This window comes from Pipistrellus kuhlii, unplaced genomic scaffold (genome assembly GCF_014108245.1).
Source record: "Pipistrellus kuhlii isolate mPipKuh1 unplaced genomic scaffold, mPipKuh1.p scaffold_m20_p_13, whole genome shotgun sequence".
Lineage (NCBI taxonomy): Eukaryota > Metazoa > Chordata > Mammalia > Chiroptera > Vespertilionidae > Pipistrellus > Pipistrellus kuhlii.
Genome location: NW_023425438.1, coordinates 36378943 through 36401498, shown reverse-complemented (window position 1 = coordinate 36401498; position 22556 = coordinate 36378943). Strand labels below are relative to the sequence as shown.

General features: G+C 43.9%; 1 protein-coding gene and 1 pseudogene across 1 annotated transcript in view; both read left to right on the top strand.

Moving 5' to 3' along the window:
* ADD2 (adducin 2) overlaps positions 1–22556 on the top strand; it is a 97246-nt gene that overhangs the window by 2243 nt on the left and 72447 nt on the right. The gene's annotated exons all lie outside the window — the stretch shown is intronic.
* On the top strand, positions 19467–21054 carry LOC118717502 (annotated as a pseudogene).

Here is a 22556-nt window from a genome sequence, read left to right as displayed (position 1 = left end):
ATAAAATGGTGTTAAGAATGAGATGAATACAAAAGCACAAACATAAGACCCTCTACACCTTCATGAGGGGGAACAAATCCAACTGTCCGTTTTGCAGTAGCTGATGCATAAAGGGAAATTGACCAGCCCATGACTTGTGTTTTATTTATTTTTTGACCCATTCACTCACTTGTTCACTCAACAAACATTCCACGTTCTGTAAGACACAGACATGGTCTCTGCCCTGATGGCACTTACAGGCGAATGCAAGAAAGAGACATTCAAGATAAATCTCTCCAATAAATATGCAATTACAGATTGTGTTAAGAGCTGTGCAGCAAAAATACAAACACAAAACATCACATGTCCAGAACATAAAAACACAAAATAACAACCTTTTTGTCAAATATGATACAGTGTTTGGAATGATCTTTAACCATGTCTTTGCCTTCAGCTGTGTTTTATAGTGTCCCTCCATGTGAGCTCATGGTACCACACCACGGTTCTGAGGATATATGGCATTTGAGGGATCTGAAGATATATGGCATTTGAGGGATCTGAGGATATATGGCATTTGAGGGATCTGTGTCTTCTCAAAAACTAGTAGTTTCATTTCAATGATAGTCTTCCATAATGAATAATAAAAATGTGTTCTGGGTCATCTTGACAGCCAGCCCCAAACCAATGCTGGGCCTGACCCTCGGTATCTTCCCATGTGAGCCAGGTCCCAGCATGGATGAGGAGGGGAATGGACACAGGGCATGTGGAGAGAGAGGTGAGCCTGCGTAGGCTTGCCAAACTCAAAAGAACTGCACTGGCAAGGAAAACAGCTCTCATGCCAGATCCGCCCGCATATGGACAGTGTCTCAGCAATTTATTAGCAGCAGGTGTTGTAGTAAAAAAATGAAAAAGTTACTGCTGATGGTTTCAGCACTAATTGGATTAGATTTCTACTTAATGCAGAGTGAGGAACCCTCTAATAATCCAAAGCAAGGATTTAGACAATGGTTAAGTGGAGCCAGACTGCCTGACTTCAGATCCACTTCTCTACTTACTGGCTGTGAGACTTCCGGTGAGTTAGTCAACCTCTCTGTTCCTTAGTTTCTTCTTATGATAATATGTGGATAAATATGTGGCATTGGTTTTATATGATACTGTGAGGATTAGAGGTATTACATGTGAAAGGTGTGGAGCATATAGTAAGGTTCAACAAATGTTAGAGATGATTACTATTTTTTTTTTTAGTATGACTCATTTATGTAGTCACTCCAGGATAATTTTGATATTTTCCTCTTACATTAGATACATGTTTGATGTTACTAATATTGTTTTGCATAACATGCTTATGTGTTGTCTGCATTTAGATTGCTGAAGTCAAAATCCAGAAATGATAACATGTACTAAGTTAACCTGAGGCTACCTCTTTCTATTGTTAAACCCCAAATGGTGTTGCAGTGAATTCATTTTATTAATCTGACATTTTTAAAGTTTGATAGTTATATTTATTTACGTACATCTTTGTTTTTCCACTTTAGCTATGTAAAAGCTATAAAGTATAAGTATTTAGAACTGTCCTTATGAGTGTAATATTTAAGTTACATTTTAATAAAAGTTAATTAAGGTAAGTCTTGGCCCATGAGAAATTTTTTTCTTTCAAAAGGGATTTCTTTGCAGTTTTTTTTTTTTCATTTTGAACTGTGTACCAGGCCATAACCAAGATTCTTGGAATAGAAATTTGAATATCTATTGTAGAAGAGAAACTTCAGCCCCAATAATTGACTCCATGTACCTTGACTGCCATAGCTGTACCCTGAAAAGATTTTAAGGCAGTAATACCCAAACTTGCTTCTGTCTTCAGCAAGATAAACTACCCATGAAAGGTTAGCCAATCTTATGAAATGAGGAGGAAAGAAAAGTCTGTTCTCTGAGTAGTACAATGTTTAGCTGTATGGATTAAAACATGTTCATTGATTTTATTCAAATCTATTAAAAATTTTCATTATGTCACAGTGATCTATGATTATAAGATATATGTTAGTCTCTCATTATAATAATGTTTTTGGTAGATTTTAATATATACCTATCATAGACATAAACATTAGATCTCAGAGGACAGTTCTAACTGAAAGGCATTCATGTTACCAGCCCAGAGGTTCTACCTTGGAAAGCACCAAGCTTGACTTCGAGACACCGAAACCCAGATTCTGGATGTGGTCCTGTCATTCACTCACCATGAGACTGTGGGCCAATCAGGAGCTCTTAGCCATTGTTTTCATATGTAACCTGGCTTATTTATAACTTCCCCACCTACCTCAGATATAGAAGTGGAAACTTGAAAAGTAACACATGCTTATTCAGTACGATGTATTAGCCCAGCCTGCGTGGCTTAGTGGTTGAGGGTTGACCTATGAACCAGGAGGTGATGGTTCAATTCCTGGCCAGGGCATATGCCCAGGTTGCCGGCTGGATCCCCAGTGTGGGGCATGCAGGAGGCAGCTGATCAGTGATTCTCATTATTGATGTTTCTATCTCCTTCATTCCTCTCTGAAATAAAAATATATTAAAAAAAAATTGATTGCCCAGGACTGATGGGTTTTCTGGGATCAGGGACTTGCAGTACTAAAACCAGGCAAAGCAAGATTAAGATAGATCCATTCTACTTTCAGATCCATTTCTGATTACCCCAACAGTTGCAGCTAAAAATAAAGATACATGAATACAGGGCAAGAATTATGGGCCCAGATTCTTTAAGGACTCTCTGGAAGATATGGTACAGATGGTGCCAACCAACATCAGCCAGCCCACCATTCAACAAGGATCCCCCCTGGGTGGTAGCAAGGATGCTCTCCCAGTTGAGTCCTAGACTATTCCTCAGGCTCACTGCACCAGGCCTGGCTGGGTTGTGGCATGATTGGTGGGGACAGGAAGGGGGAGGGCTCTAGGAACTCTATCAGCACCTCCTCTTTGAGTGTCTGGACCCCCAATCTGAACATGTGCTAAGGGAGCCCCCAGGAACCTAGGGCTTTAACATAGCCAGCTTCAAGTCACGTCATTTCTGATTACCCCAACAGTTGCAGCTAAAAAGAAAGATATATGAGTACATAAATAAACATCACTTGCACAGCAGTAAACATTCCTAATGTATTTGATAGGACGCAGGACCTCACCCCAGTAGTCCAGGCAGGACCGAGAAGCCAGGGAATTTAGGATGTGGTTTCCAGAAAACCAGTTTCAGGGATCTGGGATATATCTGGTGTGGTCTTTTCTAGGCCCAGCCTTGAAGTGGCTGGAAAAACTTACCAAAACAAGTAGCAAATCCCTTCTGGGAGTGGCAGCTCTAAGGACTATTTGACACACTGCAGCCCATCCACACACACACATAGTGACTGGAGCTGGTGTGAGGACTTGGAATCTTTGTTCTATCATACCCAACAGAGGAGGGGAACAGGATGAGGAGACTAAAAAAAATGACATCCACCCCCAATACCAGACATGAGGGGAAACTTCCCTGACCAATTTAGAGAAGAAGCCACTGGCTCCATTATGCTGGCCACAGTGATTCCAATTCTAGCAGGTTCCATGGGCCCAGAGACTTGGGTGCCTATGCTGATGAGGCCGCCCGCTGTCCTGTCCGGGCCAGTTTCCCTGGGTTTCTGTTTCTCACAGCCAGGCTACTGCTGGCTGGAAATCCAGATTGTTCCAGAGTCTCCCCCTTCTTGTCTGACATGGAGCCCGACCTCCCTCCATCCATCCACAGCGACCCTTCCTAAACAAACACGGAATCTCCTCATTCCTCTACCCTCAGGATAAAGCCCACACTCCTTACCTACCTCTACTGCCCACATCATCCTTTCTCTCACTCTACCCGCTAGGTGGACTGAACCACCATCTTTCTGGACATTACCCTCCCTCCCCTCCCCTTCCCCCAGTTAGCCTCCACACCATTCACAGGCTCTTTTCTTCACCTTATACTCCTTCCTCCCGCTTCTTGTTGGCCAGTTGGTCCTTCGAAAGCGCTCACCAAATAGACAGACTGCTGGCAAGCCTAATTAAGATTTAAAAAAATTTAACAACACTGGAAAGGATATGTGGGACAAAGGAAAGGGGAGAAGAAGAAATTTGAAATCTTGAGAACACTATGCATTGTTGTGTCCTCACATATGTGAAAATCTTGAGCAAATGGACAGTTTTCACAGAAAAGCTGAACTGCCAATATTTACTCCAGAAATCAAACGCCATATTCCTGGGATGGGAGAATCGATGTTGCAAAGACGTCGTCGACTCCTCACGGATTCTGCCGTGGGGACGGCTGCCTTCCTGGTGACCGGGAGTGATGCAGCTCTGTTCCCATGTTCATGGTCCTTTGATCACGTTCTGTGGCGCTTTGAAAGGGTGGTTAAGTGCTGGTGCTGAGTTGTGAATCAGTTTAAGGAAGGGAAAGTCGATACACGTGCACCTGAATGTCATTTGTAAATTGTTTTTCTCAGGAACAAATGAAGTTATTAAACTTTGAAATGCGTGGGGCCTGAAGGAAGACAGGATTTCATTTGACAACGGACATGATTTCCCACCCGTATGATTTTACTGAGTATGAATGTCATCATGTTTGCTGTGTTGGCTCAGCATGGAGCCCCTATAACAATTTCTTGACATTTGCCTTTAAAAATCTGTGGTGAGAAGACAGCAGAAAAGTGAGGGCGGGTTCGGTTCTTTCCTCCTTTGCTTGTGTCAGATGGCAGAGCATCCGTACTGATTATCTGAGAACTTATTCTCCTTTCCTCTTAGCACATCTCTCTTAGAGCCTTCCCACACCCTCATTTGTGTCCTAAATTAGCCACATCTGTTACCATAGTTATGCAGTATCCTGCTTAACCCATTCCATGCTGTTCCAACAGTCCTGTGCAGGAGACTCCCTTTCTCGTATTTCATAAAACATACCGTTATTTTTCTTTATTCATCTGTTCCCATGCAAAGTGCATATTTACTAAATCAAATAGGACTTAGAGCTGCTAACAAAAAGCAGCAATTCCTGCCCACCCCAAATCCTTTAGCCACAGGCAAACCACTTTTTGCTGTTTTCTATTCTGCTAGAGTTCTCTCTGTATCTCAAATAATATGCAGATGCTACTGCTGTTATGAATTTATCAGCTTCGATCATCACTAAGTGATTTTATGCCATGAGAGACAAGGATGTAGCTTATTTACACTTCACATCTCCTCACTGCCTTCCATCCTTGCTCTTCCAGACAATGCGTTTATTAAAACCAGATTTCCATCCCATGGACTGTTGATTGGGCCATTTCACTCTCAGCTCTGTAAGATAGGCTATTACCACCACCTCTCCTTGCCCGCTTCCTCCTTTCCTCTAGCTAGCTGAACGTTTACCTTTGCATTATCAACATTGATAAAACATTCATTCTATTCCATGGTTACAGTAGGTTTCCATGATCTGTCTATAAAGTAATTCTAAAAGCTGAAAACTCTGAAAGTGTTCATTATCTGACAGGGTTGAAATTGTTTATTGCACAATAACAGGTTAGTATTTAATATCCTTCTCAGGGCTCCACTGTCCCATCCCTTGGGCCAGTACATGAAAAAGGCTCCCAGGGTGAAGTCCTAAGGTTTCTGTTTCGCTGGGGGCTCCAGCACCATCTTAGCTGTTCTAGATCACCTTCACAGCCTGCAGCTTCTCTAAGAAGACCCATCCAGTGGTCAAGTTGGTAAGCTCAGAACCAGCAGCAAATGCACAGACTATTTTCATATACAGAGGTAAGGACAGCTGAGTCCTTGGCTATGGACCACTGCATGTGGAGGGAGTGGGAACGGTCTACTGCTGCATATAGAGACCTGCAATGTGTGCCCCTGTGTTCAGTCTCCTTATTTCCTATCCTCCATGATACCTGCCATCCCTGAGGCTGGGACATCTTTAGGGCTCTGCCAGACACATCACCTGCCTCCTTGGCTCCAGCATCCTCTGCCTGAAATCTAGGCTTCAAACATTAGTTTCAAACATTAGTCACCAGCTCCTCATCTGCTTTTTGTCCTCCAGAAACTTCTTGAAATCTCCTCTAGTAATAAATGACTTCAATTTGTTATTGTGGGATAATATACTGAGTGGCCAGATTATTATGATCTCTGAACGCATAATAATCTGGCCATTCAGTGTATATCCTATATAATAAAAGGCTAATATCCAATTGTCCCCTCGACCAGGAGTTTGACCAGCAGACAGGCCAGCCAACAGCATTAATTTTCAATGAAGTAATGCATGGTAGTGATAAAACGAACTATTGACATGGCCATGATTTCAGTTCAAACTCTCATGAAGTTCCCTTTTCTTTGTTATGAAAATGCCTTCCACTAGCTGCAGTACTATCAACTCAGTCCAATATCTTCTCCCAGCTAGAGAAGTCCAGAAACATTGAAACCTTCTACCCTACTCAGAGATGATGGACTTCTATAATAGTTTACATACAAATCTGATAAGCTCAGTTGTGTCTTTTCAGAGACTCCAGAAAAGTGGAAGTGACAAGTTAGAGAGTTTGGCTAACAGTCTAAAAGAGGTTGGGATAAAAATGAGGATTGAGGGAAGATGACGATGCTCCTCTAGGGACCTGGGTCACAGTGACTGCCCAGGTGCTATGGAAGATCATAGGGCAGAGCTGCCAATACTTGATTTACCCAGAAAGTAAGGGCCTCCCAGGGAAAGCAAGGGAGCTAACAGAGCGGGGAGGGCTGCTGGCTTTCTTTACCTGCATGAGAAGGAGGGATCTGAGGGTGCCAAAGGCTCTTTGTTCCGAAAGTAAATCTGCACAAGAAATTTCCTTTGCCTCCATGTTTCCATCTAATTTGGAGACCATTGCTTCATTTTTTAGCAATCATCATCAAGACTGAAACAGTTTTTGGGATCCTGCTATGTATAGCTTAACTCCGTTAAAGTCACAGGCTGTAAAACCGTTGTCAGCTTTGAAGCCTGAACTTGTTATATTTAGTTCTGAACTGGAGATCTACCAACATTAAGGATGTCAAAGAATTTATTTATTTATTTATTTATTTATTTATTTATTTATCTTTATTACTGAAAGTATCACAGATGTCCTCCCTTCCCCCCCTCCCCCCATTGACTCCTTCTACCCTGCACACCAGGCCTTCAGCACACTATTGTCTGTGTCCATGGGCTATGCATATATGCAGACAAGTTCCCCAATTAATATCTCCCAAAGTCTTTTTTTTAAAGTCTATTATATTTATGGATGAAATGATATAATATCTAGAATTTACCTCAAAATTGTCACTTTCATAGGGGTATAAGTAGGGTTAGAGGTGAATTAAGATAAGTCCATAAGCTGATAATTATTGAGTTGGGAATTATTATCTATCACCGAAACTGGCACCTTTTAGGTGCAAGGAGGTGCCATTAGCAATTACATTGGAATGAGAAGCATAACCCGGGCTCTCTCGGGCAAACTGCAGTCTACCAGAAGCTGGGTGGTGGATGCCAAGGGTATATTCCAGTGTGCTGTCTAACTTTGTATACTTTCAAATTTTTCCATAATTAAAAATTTTCTCCTGTTTTTGTTCTGTTTACAGTTTTATTAAAACTGGAGCTTTTCCTCTTAACCATGATGTTAAACATTAGTCAGCTTCAAACCCCAAACAAAAATAGCCGGAGAATATTGTCAAAGGACACATCTGTTAGGTTGATTTATAATAACAGGACAAAAACTCATAGTTCTTGCAACTGGGACACCCAGGAAGCAATACTTAATTAAGTTGACAATGTTATAAAGCAGATCTATAGCTGTAGTTAGGCAATGAAACCTTGTTTTATTGTTGTGAATTGGGCTCATCAGGATTCTACAGAAAGATGGAGTCTGCTGGGAAATGAGGAGCAGGCCGAGAAAGGGAGGCTTCTGTTTGCATGGCAGCCCCCCATGCTGATCTGAAATTACCTGTGTGTCCTCCTCTTTGAAGTTCCCACTTCCATTTAGTCAGAAGTGGAGGACAAGGTCTCCTTTCCCCTGTGGTCATTCCCATGGTCCGTCAGCACACAGTTTAGTGAGGCTTTTGTTGCCCTGCTTGTGAGGTGGTGCGGGGGAGGCTCTTGGACAAGGCAGCAAAGTGGGCTCTGCCTTTCAGAGTGTCACTCATTTTGATTCTGCCAATCAGAGGGCTCAGGTGGCTGTGGATTTGGAGTAAGGTCCTTGTGCTCTATTCAAGGAGGGGCTGAGATGGATGTAGGCCCAGCTCCCAGGTGGCATCTTAGAAGGAGCCTGGGGTCACCAGACAATGTACTGCCTCATACGGGGTCCTTCCAGGTGAGAAGGCATCAGAAACTAGGTTTTAAAAGATGACTTATTCATATGCTGTTCATGTTACTGGTCTATTTACTATTGTATTCCCCCAGCATTATACAGAGGTCATTTTTTAATAACCTCGTGGAAGAACTATTCAGTGACCACAGCTGGAGCTGGGCCCTCTGCACAGAGACTTAGGGGTAGGTCTAAAAGGTTATTTTAAAATTTATTTATTGGTGTTTTATGTAAGTCAAGAGATAGTATACATATAGTAAAACTCACCTTCCTTAGATGTATACATCTATGAATTTTGGCAAATAAATACAGTCATATAACCTCCACCACAATCAAGATAGAAAATAGTTCCCTCATGCCCCCTCTGTTCATACACAACCCCTGAAAACTGCCCATCTGTTTTGGTCTAGCCTTTTCTAGAATGTCATATAAATGGGATCCTATAGTATAGTCTTTTGTATCTGATTTCTTTCACTTTGCATAATATTTTTAAGATTCATCCATGTTGTTACGATACTAATAGTTCATTTATTTTGATTGCTGAATAATATTCTTTTGGATGGCTGTACCATAATTTGTTTAGCCATTCACACATTAAAAGGACGTTTGAGTTATTTCCACTTTTCAAAATATATATATTTTATTGAATTTTTATATAAAGGAATGGAGAAGGACAGAGAATTAGAAACATCGATGAGAGAGAAACATCGACCAGCTGCCTCCTGCCACTGGGAATGTGCCCGCGATCAATGAACATGCCCCTGACCGGAATCAAACCTGGGACCTCTCAGTCAGTCTGCAGACCAACGCTCTATCCACTGAGCCAAACCGGTTTCGACAAGTTATTGCCACTTTTAACAATATTAATAAAGGTACTGTGTATATTGACATGCAAGCTTTTGTGTAAACACAAGTTTGTAATTCTCTGTCCTATGTATGCTTAACTTTGTAAGAAACTGTCAAAGGTTTCCAAAATGACTGTATGCATCATTTTGCATTCCCACCAGCCATGTATGGGAGTTGTAATTCCTCTGCATTCAATATTGCTTGTGTGTGTGTGTGTTTACTTTAACCATTATGATAGGTGTGGGGTAGTATCTCATTGTGGTTTTAATTTGCATTTCCCCAATGATCAATGACACTGAGCATCGTTTCATGTGTTTGAATGTCACGTATCTCTCCTTTGGTTGTTTCTTGTCTTTTAAATGTTAGCGAGGCTCTGCCATGCTCAGGCAAACAGGGGAAGCATGTTTTTTTTAGTTTCAAAGGGGGGAAAAAAGCATAGCAGAGGGTGGGCAGGGGGAGCAGAATGAGGGGACATGGGGAGAGCTGACCAAGAGGATGTCGGGAGGGCGAAGTCAGGCGCTAGGTATCTGATCCTTCCCTCCTGCACAGGCTGCTTCTGAAGTTCTTCTCTGGAGGGTTTTGTGGTTTGTATTATGAGAGGCTGCTCCTTAGGGACAGAGGGAGGAACAGAGGAAGACAGCTGTAATATTGATTCCATTATTTTTTATTTGCTTACTCCAAATTCTGGTCTTTATATTAATACTTTCAGTTTAGTAATATCTCTCTCAAATAGATAAATTTGGCCCAGAGAGCAGCCCTACTGTTGATTTTGGGGTTTGTGTGTGAAAGGGAGGTTACATCCTATCTAATGAAGAGGGAATATGCTAATTGACCTTCATACCCTCACTAAAATGGCAGCACCCACAGCCAATAAGGAGGAAGTATGCTAATTGACTGCCACACCCTTAAATATGGCAGCACCCACAGACACAAGATAATGGTGCCCAGTCCCCTCAGCCCCACCAAGGCAACAAGCGCGCAGCATGGCTGGGCCTGCCCCAAAGTGGGTCTGGCTGCTCCATGCCTGCCTCCAGAGTCCCCCAGTCCCCGCAGCCCCCCAGCCACCCAGGGCTGCCCGAGGCACAGGTAACCAGGGTGGGCTGAGGATTGCACTGCTGGCAGTGGCAGCAGCAGAGATGTGATGGGGGTGTCATCTTCCCCTGATCGCCAGGTATGGCTAAAACCCAGAAGTGACTCAAGTGTGGATGAGGAAAATGTGGTATGTGCATACAATGGAATATTATTCAGGATTAGAAAGTAAGTTCTGACATATGCTACAGCCTGAATGAGCCTTGAGGGCATGCACTAAGTGAAATAATCCAGTCACAGAAAGACAAATACTCTATGATTCCTCTTAACATAAGGTACTTAGAGTAGTCAAGTTCATAGAGACAAAGTAGAATGGTGGTTGCCAGGGGCTGGAGTGGGTGCACCTGGAATCACTGTTTAATGGGATAGAGCACATGTGTCAAACACAAGGCCCGCGGGCCAAATCCGTCCCGCCAGGCCTTGCAATGTGGCCTGCACCGCGCTGTCATCACTGCACTCCGCTGCGTTTCCATCACAATGACAGTTTATGACTGTTCAGTAAACCATTCGGCCCGCGATTTAGGCTGGATTTTAGATTTTGGCCCCTTCTCTGATTGAGTTCGACACCCCTAGGATAGAGTTTCAGTTTTACCAGGTGAAAAGAGTTATGGAGATGGATGGTGCTGATGGGTTGTAGAGCATTATGAATGAATTTAATCTCACTGGCCTGTACACATAGAAAGGGTTAAGGTGATAAATTTCATGTTATGTGTGCTTTACAATAATGATAACTTTTTAAAATGTGATTTGATGTATGTTCTCAATGATGAGCACTGTATCACAGCGGTAGGTAAGTTTGTAAGATTTGTGTATGCATATCAGTCAGTTAGTCAGTCAACAAGTGTTTACTGACCACCCTCTATGAGCAGCTACTGTTCCAGGTGCTGGGGATGCCCTGGTAAGGAGAGAAAGATACTGAACATACAAACACACAGACAGTGCCAGGCACTGGTACTTGTTATGCAAAAGGTAAATTCAGATAACAAGAGCGGGAGTGAGCAGAGGAGGCTGCTTTGCCAGAGTGGCCAGGGAAGTCTCCTTTGGGGACGTGACATACAGCTGACACAGGTGGGTTGGTGGGACTGGGTCAGAGACTGAGGTAGTGCTGGCTGATTTCAAGCATTTCATTACGCTATTGGAAACAACACCATTGGCTGAGAGTAGGGATGAGGAGGGTGTGGGGGAGATTTGAAGAGAGATGAGAAGGTGGGAACTGATCTTCTTAAAGAGTCTACACCAAGGAAGGTCAGGTTGCCTGGTAATGGTAAGAAAGGTGTACAGGGAGTTCTGAAATAAGTCCTGTCCACACAGTTGTGTGCAGGGGTCAACTGCTCAGATGCACACGTGGAGCAAGGTCATGTAACATTTAACCAAAGGTGGGGCTCTGTGAGGTGAAAACAATGGAGAGGAGAGGGACAGAGGAGTCAGAAGTGTTTTGCAAGGGAATGTTACCCAGCTGGACTAGCTAATTTAGTCTAGACAAGGAGGGGTGTGAAGAGTGAGGTTTGGGAGTAAATAGTGAAAAAGTTAACTGAGGGTCTAGGAGGCATTGGAGATTTGCCTCTGGAGGGGTGGTATCAGAATAGGTAGGCTGGAAGGGGATGGTCCAAGAATAGGGTGTGAAATCCAGATGTTGGAGGTAGTGATCTTATTGGTGACATCAAGATCTAGGATATATGACCACAGGATTGGGTGGCTGGGACTGGGATGAATGGAGAGATGATTGGTGTTAGAAGCCAAGAAATTGTGAGGCTGGGTGTTGCATGGGTGCCTGTGTGGTGTGTATTTGAAGTCATCGGGAATGAGGAAGGTAACGATAGAGAGGAAGATGATGGAGTTATCAGTGCATGACGGGAGACACCAGGAGAGTGGTAGAGGACAGCCACAAGGGGAGGGGGCTGATGGGAAGTCTATTTTAGATGTGAGCTCCCAAGACAATGAGGTTTTTGAAGCAGTGGAAATGGAGGTGGGTATAGAGCACAAAGAGGGTGACTACACTGCACTCAGGCCCTGAGTATGTGGGTTGTGTTGTAAGAGAACAGTGAGCTCAGGGGAGAGCCAGGCTTTAGATTTTTTATTTTTTGGATCACAGAAATGGGCTTTATGCAGCAGAATTAGGGGACGCTGCGAAGAATCATGTGATTGTTCAATGACATTGGTTTCCAAGCTGCAAGGAAGGTAACCAAGAAGCGTTATTGACTTTGGGCTCATTCAAAATTCACTTAAGGCAATTAACAGTATGTGGTGTTGTTTACCAAAGTACTAGTCTCACAAGAGACCCAGCAGTTCTTGTGAACTGTGAGAAGGAAAACCTTCCTCTCTGGAGATATCTTGTGTTTTCATGTCGTTAGAAGTCCTGCATTACCGCCAGCCATAAATCCCATGGAGGAGACAGAAGGCTTCTGTCCTTCCTTATCATCTTGATGTGGCTCTTCGATGACCCCCTTGTCGAGTCTTGCTCTGCTGATGGTGACCTTTAACATAATAACTGCTTACAGGAATAGTGAGGGTTGATGGAGAAGATGCACTTTCTCATAAGTCATGGCTCCTGCATTAGAACAGAACATTTCTGGAGAAATGAAGCATGTGATGGGAAAGCATGGGATTTCTCAAACACCTGGCCACAAAAAGCTCCCTGTATTACCTGGCAATCCTAAGGTGTTGACTTTCTCACTCTCCAAATTAACTAATCCAGTCTCTCGTTCTTTAAATCTTCTCTCCCACCCCCATCCACCTTGCTATGTGCCTTGGATTTCATTGAGAAACAGAAGCAATGAGCAGAGTAGCACTGCCTCTATCAGGGGCCATCCTTTGGGCTTCAGACCCCCTTCCTGTTCATCTGCTCAAAACCAACACTCCAGCAACTGGTCTCCTTTTTGCAGCCCCTTCCTCCTCCTCCTCCTCCTCCTCCTCCTCCTCCTCCTCCTCCTCCTCCTCTCTTCTTCTTCTTCTTCTTCTTCTTCTTCTTCTTCTTCTTCTTCTTCTTCTTCTTCTCTCTCTCTCTCTCTCTCTCTCTCTCTCTCTCTCTCTCTCTCTCTCTCTCTCTCAACATTCCCATTGGCATTCAGGCATGCTCCAGTATCCCCTACCTATGCCTCTCGGATTCTCAGATAGTAACCCATTTCTCTCTTATTCTCTCAGCAAAACTCCTTGCCTTTGTTCACTGTCCCACTTCCTTTCCCCCACTGTCATCTCTATGCTACTGAGACTGCTCTTGTCAAAGTTATTGGTGATCTCTATGTTGCCAAATCTGACGGCCCCTTTCCTGTTCTTATCTTACTTAACCCATCAGCGGTTCTTATCTTACTTAACCCATTTAACATGGCGGACCACTTCTTTTGTTGTTTGGCTTCTGGGACCCTTCACTCTCCTGGTTTTTCCTTTGCTTCACTGGATGTTCCTTCTCTTCCTCTGTGGGGGTTCCCTTTTCCCTACCAGACCTCTTAAGTGTGGGAGAGTCTTATTATTCCACCTGGGCACCCAACTCCCTACAGGAGTTCATTCAGGCTTTAGCTTTAACTTCGTGTATATCCTGAGGAGTATAAAGTCTCTGTCTCTCCAGAACCTTAGCTCAATGCTTCTCACACTTTAACATGCATACAGATCAAATGGGGACCTTGTTAAAATGCAGATTCTGGTTCCATTGGTCTGGGGTGGGGTCTAAGATTCTGCATTTCCTTCAAGCTCCTAGGTGATGCTGATACTGCTGGTCTTGGTATCTTACTCTGAGTAGTGCTGAGTGGTCAGCCTGCAGATGTGTATGCACAACTGTCTTCTTGACATTGCCACATGGATGTCTACAGGCATCTCAGACCAAACTTATAATGACCCTATTAGAATTCTTAACTTCTTTCTTCAAACCCACTTTTCTTTGCATTACATCATCCTCCCGGTTACGCATGCCAAAAATCTTGAAATTGTCTTTGGTTTCCCTTTCCTTTCCTTTCCTTCCCTTTCCAATCCATCAGCAAATTCTATTGGCTCAGTCCTCCCATATATATTCCAAATCTTTCTAATTGGCTCCATAAAGATAGTAGTAGCAGACATTTACTGAGTTCTTCCTACGTGTCAGAGTGTGTTAATGTTTACTATAGATTGAATGTTTATATCTCCCGAGAATTGGTATGTTGAAGCCTATCCCCATTGTGATGGCATTTGGAATTAGTGGCGTCTAAAAGAGACAGCAGAGAGCTCCCTTGCCTCCTCCCCATGTGAGGACACAGTGAGAAGATGGCTGTCTAGGAATGGGCCCTCACCAGCCACTGACTCTGTCAGCTCCTTGATCTTGAATTTTCAGCTGCCAGAATTGTGGGGAATAAATTTCTGTTGTTTATAAGCCAGAAATGGTATTTTGTTATTAAGCTAATTAAGACAACAATATGCATTTGTATGTTTATGTATTTAAAGTCTAAATATTATGTTAACCCTGTAAGACACATGCTATGATTAATTTAATTTTTTGGATTACAAAGGTAGACACATAGTAGGCAATAAACAAATCTTTGTGGATTGAGTAAACAAATTTTATAACTTATAACCCTGTGTAGCTTATGTCTTTAAAAAATCTAATTCATTATTTTGGTTATTTTTTTCTTTGTTTTAACTATAATAGTCAATAGTGTATGGATATACAGAGAATTATGGAGACAGTATCTTATTTTAAAGTTTCTATGACCTTGCTAAGCACAAATTAGCTGCAAATGTCCACAGGGTGTGCGTGTCACAGAATTTATAGTCTCTTTGGCTTCCTCAAACCATCTTTGGCAGGGTTACAAGCACCTAAAACATTAAAATTATTTATGTCTGATAATTACAATATTGTGATGTACCCTATAAAGACATTGGGTCTAGTGTGTCCTTGCAAAAAGCAGGAACACTTTTCTCATGACGTCACTGCATTTTCTGTAACTTGTGGGATATAGTGAGATAATGACAGTTAAGCTCCAAGATATATTCCTTTCCTAAGCTTCCTTTGTGTGTGTGTCAGTTTTGAAAGCAGTAGTATTGTGCTGGTGTTGGACATCACACTTACAAGCAGCTGGGGTTCAGGAAAATGGATGCAACCTACATGGCCAGGGAGCCGGATGCTAGTTCAGATACAGAGACATCCGAAGGAACTTGGTTTGTTTAGGTTAAGAAGAGCAGGTGAAGCCATTAGTTTGCTGTGCCGTTTATTTTAAAGGAAATCGTTGGTAACCTTGTTTATAAAATGAGGACAGCTTTTGTGATGTGAACAATTGGTTGGTTTTATAAGTGTGAGTGTCTCTGAAGGATGGGAAGGGGTGACGCACATTCACTATTGTCCTCCTGATTCCCATTGCAGCCTCCTCTCTTGTAAGAAGCGGTCCTCTCCTCTAGGACTTCCAATATGCCGAGGCAAACGCCGCACCAAACACTGCACTGTGTTCCTTTCTCTAGTTCGCTTCAAAGAATTACCCTAGGAAGTAAGATTTTATATAGAAATGAACTCCCAAAAGCTCAAAAGGAGCCCTAAGCGTTAGCAAGGCCCTTTCTGTTTTTGTTTCTGAGGAGCAGGTGTCAGATGTCACCTGTGGGAGACATCCCCCCTGGGATCCCAGCATGTCCAAGCGGAGGGAGCGGAGGGATCTTCCAGTCCAGCCCAGAGTTTCAGAGATCAGGCCAACTGAGCCGAGAGAAGACAAGACACCGGCCCAGGGTGGGGCCCAGAATCACTGGCAAACCCCGAGTTCCTGAAAAGCTGCTCTTCGGGGCATTTCTTTCTAAATGCCAACGTCTTCATTGTTTAATGTCAGAGTTTTCAGGATATCATTTGATGTCATGAGGGGAAAAAAGACAGGAGGAAAAGTTCCTTACGAGAATCTAAAATATGATGAGGAAGATAGGTGGGGCTGAGGCAGGCACCCTAGATGGCCTGGCTCCATGTTCATCCTTAATTTTCATTCCTGGATTCAGGGGAAGAATTGCAATTTAAACTTCGTCACAATGTTACATAGCATATTAGCTTCCTAGGGCTGCCTTAACAAAATATGACAGATGGAAATTTATTCCCTGAAATGCATAGAAATAGGAATGGATTCTCTCACAGCTCTGGAGGCTAGACGTCTGAAATCAGGTGTGGGCAGGGCTGTGCTTGCTCTGCAGGCTCTAGGGAAGAATCCCACATGGCCTCGTCCTGTCTTCCGGTGGGGCCAGCAATCCTTGGTTGTTTTTGGCTCATAGCTGAACCACTCCAGCCTCTGCCCCTGTAGTCACATGGCCTTCTCGTCCATGTCTGTGTGTCCTCTGTGTCTATGTTCAAATCTTCGCCTCCTTATTAGGACCACCACCAATGGATTTAGGGCCCATCCCAACCCACCTATGACTTTGTCTTAACTTTCTGCAAAGACCATATTTCTAAATAAGGACACAGTCATAGGGTCCAGTTGGACATGAATTTCAGGGAGACATAATTCAGTGCAGTATTTAAAGTTGTAATGATTTTATGTTTTAACTTTTGCTAAGAATTTATACTTGTACATGCTAGGAAGGTATATTGTTTCCTGGGAACCCAAGAGAGAGAGGAGAGAGAGAGAGAGAGAGAGAGAGAGAGAGAGAGAGAGAGAGAGAGAGAGAGAGAGGTGATTCCCAAATTATATCTGGCAGAACACAATTCTCAAGAAATGTAAAATGAAATAAAAGTTTACATAGAATTTGGGAGACTCTGTATCTACCCTTCTCTCAAAGCATCACCAAGCATCTAGGATACTAAAGGTTGGGAAAGGCCCTTGTAACAAGAACCTGTACTTGCTCTACCAATTCCAAAGTTTATTGGACAGGAAACACTCCATATTGATTAAGGATTGCCTCCAACTTCACAAAACAGACACCCAATCACAGTGGTTTATTTCCCTCACCTAGAAAGTTCAGAGGTCAGCAGTCTGGGGTTGGCACAACAGCTCATGATGGCACCAACATGCCAGACTCCTTTTGTCTCTCTGCTCGCCCATGCTTAGCTGGTCGAGTCTGTTCTCTTGAAAGACCAGCTACTTCCCTTCCAATATCCCAAATTCCTTCTAAACAGAGAGAAGAAGGAGGACATGGTGAGAGAGAATTTCTATCAGGAAATTAGACTTTCCCAGAAATTCCCAAAAGATTTCTCTTGCACATTCTAAGGCTGTATCAGATGGTTGCGTCTAACCGCAGGGAAGGCTGAAAAATGCAGGGTTGTTTTCTGTTGTTGTTGGGCGTGTATTTTGGACAAAAGAGAGGTTCTGTTAGGAAGGTAGAAGGGAAGGCGAATCTTGCCTAGGTGTCGGCAGTGACTGCCACACACACAATTGCTGGTAGCATTAGTGACCAGGAGAACACCCTTGTTAAAAACGTGTTCCCATCGTCCTTCATAACAGTGCTTCCTAGACAACGGCAGGTTTTTAGCATCAGCCTCCAAGTTTAATCCTGCCAAACACTTGAGCTCAGTACAACTCAAGCAGTTCGAGTGTCCATACTTGTAGGGCACCATGCTACACTAAGTGCCTTTAAGTGATTTAATGGCTTGATGTGTGTTTGCACTCCCAAGCTAATTTCATTTGCTTTAATGTGCTTTAATGGAGTTTGGAGCTTTCTTTTCCTCACCACCAATTCCCTAACTACAGAGTTGCCCCATTTAAAGTAATACACTCGGAATGCATTGTAGAGGCATCACTGCTTCTTCTGGCCAACTTTTCAAGCCATGAAAAGGCAGAGGCTCCCACCTTCTCAGAGACCATGGATGCTGCCTGAGTGGCTCAGGAGACCTTGTCAGTCACGGGGATCTGCAAGGGTCACTGCTATGGCCACACGTTCTAATCAGCAGGAGGGCCAAGGTGCGTGCCTCCATTCCCAGGGAGGACCTGCAATGAGGAAACTATTGAAGGAGAAGGAGCCAACCAGGTCTCCCTCTCCTTTGGTTCTCCCTCTTTAACTTTGCTTCGTCAGGGAGAGCACACAGGCCAGGGGAAGGGAGGTTAGTTTGTGCAGCGTGATACTATATAGCTAGTCTGACGAATGCAGCACACAATAACCTCAAAGATAGGGAGATGAATGACAGATTCCAGAAAAGGCCCCCCCCCCCTTTTTTTTTTTTAAAGGTTCCTTTTGATCTCTGCGTGAGTACGTGACACCTCTAATCTCACCGCTGGAGATGGGGGAGGAGGAGGAAGGGACCCACAAGAAGGCAATCAAGTCATTACACCTGAGGCATGTCCTTCAAAGTGAGAGCCCAGAGGCCTGTGGGAAAAACAACCACGGAGATTGTGCTGTTCTTCATTCTCAGCCATGAATATAAGCTCTTTCCTTAGTTCCGGGTGGAGGTAACCAATCTAGGATGTCAAAACATCTGTGGTTGTTTTTTTTCTATCAGCAAAACATGTCAAGATTTTTTTAAACCATTAAAATCTTATGCATTTATAATTTTCCAAAGAAGCATAGGCCACAGTGGCCTCACATGCAAAGGCAGCAGCTGAAAGGAGAAAATGACTTTGCACCATTTTGACAGCTGACCTACTGTACACAACAAAGTTGAATTTCAAGCTGTAATCCCCCTTAGTGCGAAGGAAATGCTTTGTTGATCACTGACTAATGTTTCAGAAAGGTCAGTATGAAAATTGTAAATGGTTCCCAACCCACTGAACCATGAAGAGACAGTGTCCCTGGAATACAAAACGTGTTTAGAGACCTCCCGGAGAGCGGTGCTGACGCCAGAACATCATGGGTCCAGCGGGCCTTACAAAGCAGGTACACCTGTGTCTGCCTTTCTTGGACCTGACTGGGCCATTAGGCTGGCTGTGAACCAATGAAAAAGCAGTGCCTCTCTAGCCCAGGCCAATCGGCTTTCAGACTAGAGAGTTTAACTCCTATTTACGGTAAAACAAGAGGGCCAGTGCACAAAATTTATGTGGGGTAGGAGGGTCCCTCAGCCCGGCCTGCACCCTCTCACAATCCGAGACCAGTCAGGGGATGTCTGACTGCTGGATGTCTGGCTGCTAGCTGGGGCCTTCCTTTGCTCTGTGCCACCCCCTGGTGGTCAGCGCATGTCATAGCGAGAGATTGAACTCCCAGTCTCCTGGTTGAACTCACGAGGGGACACTTTGCATACTAGTCTTCTATATATATAGATGACTCTGAGTCCTAATGGCTCAGCTCACAAAGGACTTGACAGCCTTTGGTCGGAGGCCAGAGCCAGCAGGTGTCCAGGACAGGCTCAGGGGCAGAGGGTGGGGTGGAGGAGGGGAGCAGCTCAGCATCATGGACAAATCTAAAGAAAATGTCATTTCAGGACTGGTTAAGACTACGATTCCACCTGGAACTGTCTAAAATGTGTTCTGGTGACTCAACAATTTCCTTCTCAGTATTCGTTACCTGCAAATAGTGGCCAGGCTCAGCAGGTCTTGTGCCCTTCGAATTACTCCAGAAACTGTCCAGGTTTCCTTCACAAGCACAAAAGCTTGTCTCCAGCCATAAACCGGTTCTGAATCTGAAGCAGAAGCAATTGCAGGCAACCAGTGTCCCTCGCCCTGTGTCCAGACCACTGAATTATATGCAAAAGAGTGAGCAGCCCCAGCCACCAGCCCCTGAGGCCAAGGGGGCTCAGTGAGTATCTCAGGGCCACAGCTAATACACTAATAAGCCTGAATTAGAATCCTGATCATCCCCACTGGCCAGCAATGCCACCATGGACAGGAAAAGGAAATGGCTACAAAACAGAAAAATGAAGAATCAAAAACTAGGCAATGAACTTTGGAAGATTTTGAAATTGGTCGCTCTCTGGGCACAGGAAAGTTTGGAAATGTGTACCTGGTGAGGGAAAAACAGAGTAAGTTCATCCTGGCTCTGAAAGCCTTATTCAAAGCCCAGCTGGAGAAACCAGGTGTGGAGCCTCAGATAAGAAGAGAAGTAAAAACACAGCCCCAAACATTCTCATGCTGTACGGTGATTTCCAGGATGCCACCAGAGTGTGCCTATGTAATTTTGGAATACGCACCTCTCGGAACTGTCTGTAGAGAACTTCAGAAACTGTCTAGGTTTGCTGAGCAGAGAACTGCTACTTATGTCACAGAATTGACAACTGCCCTGTCATACTGCAACTCAAAGAGAGTTATTCATAGAGACATCAAGCCAGAGAATCTGCTCCTTGGATCATCTGGAGAGCTTAAGATTGCAGATTTTGGGTGGTCTGTGCATGTCCCATCCTCCAGGAGAGCCACCCTCTGTGGCACCCTGGACCTGCCCCCAGAGATGATTGAAGGCAAGAAGGTAGGTCTCTGGAGCCTAGGAGTTCTTTGCTATGAATTTTTAGTTGGGAAGCCTCCTTTTGAGGCAAGCGCATACCACGACACCTACAAAAGAATATCTCGGGTTAAATTCACATCCCCTGACTTTGTACCAGAGAGGGCGAGGAACCTGACTTCAAGACTGTTGATGCATACCCCCAACCAAAGGCTGACCCTGAAAGAAGTCCTGGAACACCCCTGGATCACAGCAAATTCCTCAAAACCATCAAGTAGCCCAAAATCCAAAGCATCAACCGGTAAGCAGGCTTAAGACTCTTGCAGGGGGAGAGCCTCTGAGCCAGGGCTGCTGTGTCAGAAACACACTCCTGACAGAATCTTACTACCCACTGCCTGCTCTGATCTGCAGCGCTATGGAAAAGCATGGAAATTTCCACTTCAATAAACGTGACACTGAAGCACAAGTAGCCACGAGAATCGTGCTGTGCGGTAACCTCCCAGGTACCTGTGGGTGTGTAACTTACGGGGTGGCCACACCTGGTAAAGTTGTCAGAATGAACATGTGATTCTTTGAAATGTTAAAATAAAGAGATGTGCATAGACAACAGCAGCAATAACAACAACAAATAAAATAAAGTGTTTAGAAAGCATAAGGAAAAGGATAATGCAGTAAAAGACGAGTTTCTCTTGCCCAGGTGACTGTGCTGTGGCATGAATGGGAAAACAAGGTGGCATGATGGGAAAACATGTGGCTGAAGGGAGATCACATGGCTTAGAACTGTGGATTTTAATCTCCAGACTGCTCCCTTGTTTGAATTCATTGTTGGACTCCTAGTTTCTGGAGTTGTCTTTAAGTCTTTGCTAAGTCTTTGTTGTCTTTAAGCACTTAGCCCAGTGCCTCTAGTCTTTAAATGCTATGAGATGAGTAAAGGCATCTGGAAAGCAATGATGCCCAAGTAAATCCATCCAAAAACATTTGGCTAAAATGCCAACCCCACAGCCCCAGGGTGTGCTCAATAGTGTGAAGTCCAGTCGGGGGACAGTTGCTGATTGTGGATGAGACCTGGCTCTCTAAGATTACTGGGAAATCCCAGAGGCCAGGGGGGCTCAGTGAGAATCCCAGGGCCTCAGCTAATCCACTACCAAATACATAGGTGACCCTGTGTTTTGGCTCCCAGGCCAGTGAGTTCCCAGCTCTTCTGGGAGATGGCAGTCAGACTGCCTGAATTAGAATCCTGATCATCCCTACTGCCCAGCAACGTGACCATAAACACATCTCTTTTCCTTTCTTGCTCAGTTTCCTCACCCTGAGGTACCTGCCTCGTTAAAGGTATGGTGGGAATTAAAGGAACGAACGCCTAAAGTAAGTGCCTGGCCCCATGAATTATTATAATTCTTCCATGTTAGCAGCTGCCAGCTCAATAACTAGGAATGCTTTCCATATTTGCATCTTCTTTGAGGCCCGGAGTGAGAAAGTAGCTGAGCAGGATGCGAGGTGCTGAGATGGGCAAGAATCATCAGAGAGGCTTACCCTGATGAATAATTCCACTACCCACTGAGCAGTGCGAGAGTGCTCAGAGGACAGGCCTATTAATTCAGCTTGAGAGATCAGAAAGCCTCACACAGGCGCTGACATCTGAGCAGGGCTTTGCAAAGCAACTTGAAACACTCCTGCTTGATTTGGTTCCTTCTTGGGAGAATCCTTTTGAGCACAAAAGCTCTGTGTGTGTGTGTTTTTGGTTAATTTATTAGGCGCTACTTTATAAGTGATAATCACTGTTGCAGGCTCACTAGCTCCTTATTATTTGACGTCTGTGAAGGAGATATTTATCATTGACAACTCTGCCCCACCATTTACATAACTTGTAGGTTTTTAAAAAATTGTTTCCTGGTGAATTTAGATGAAAATGGTCCTTGTTTTGGCAGTGGTCTGCAGGGAGAGATATTTATGTAATATATACAATCAATCTGGTTCTCTTACTCACAGCTACAGGGGCTGGGCTCAATTTATCTTCTCTCTGCAGGGCTTTTTGTTGTCCTTGGATACTCACCTCACATATGTCCCTGAGAATGTGCAACTGATTAATCATAAAAATGGTGCCGT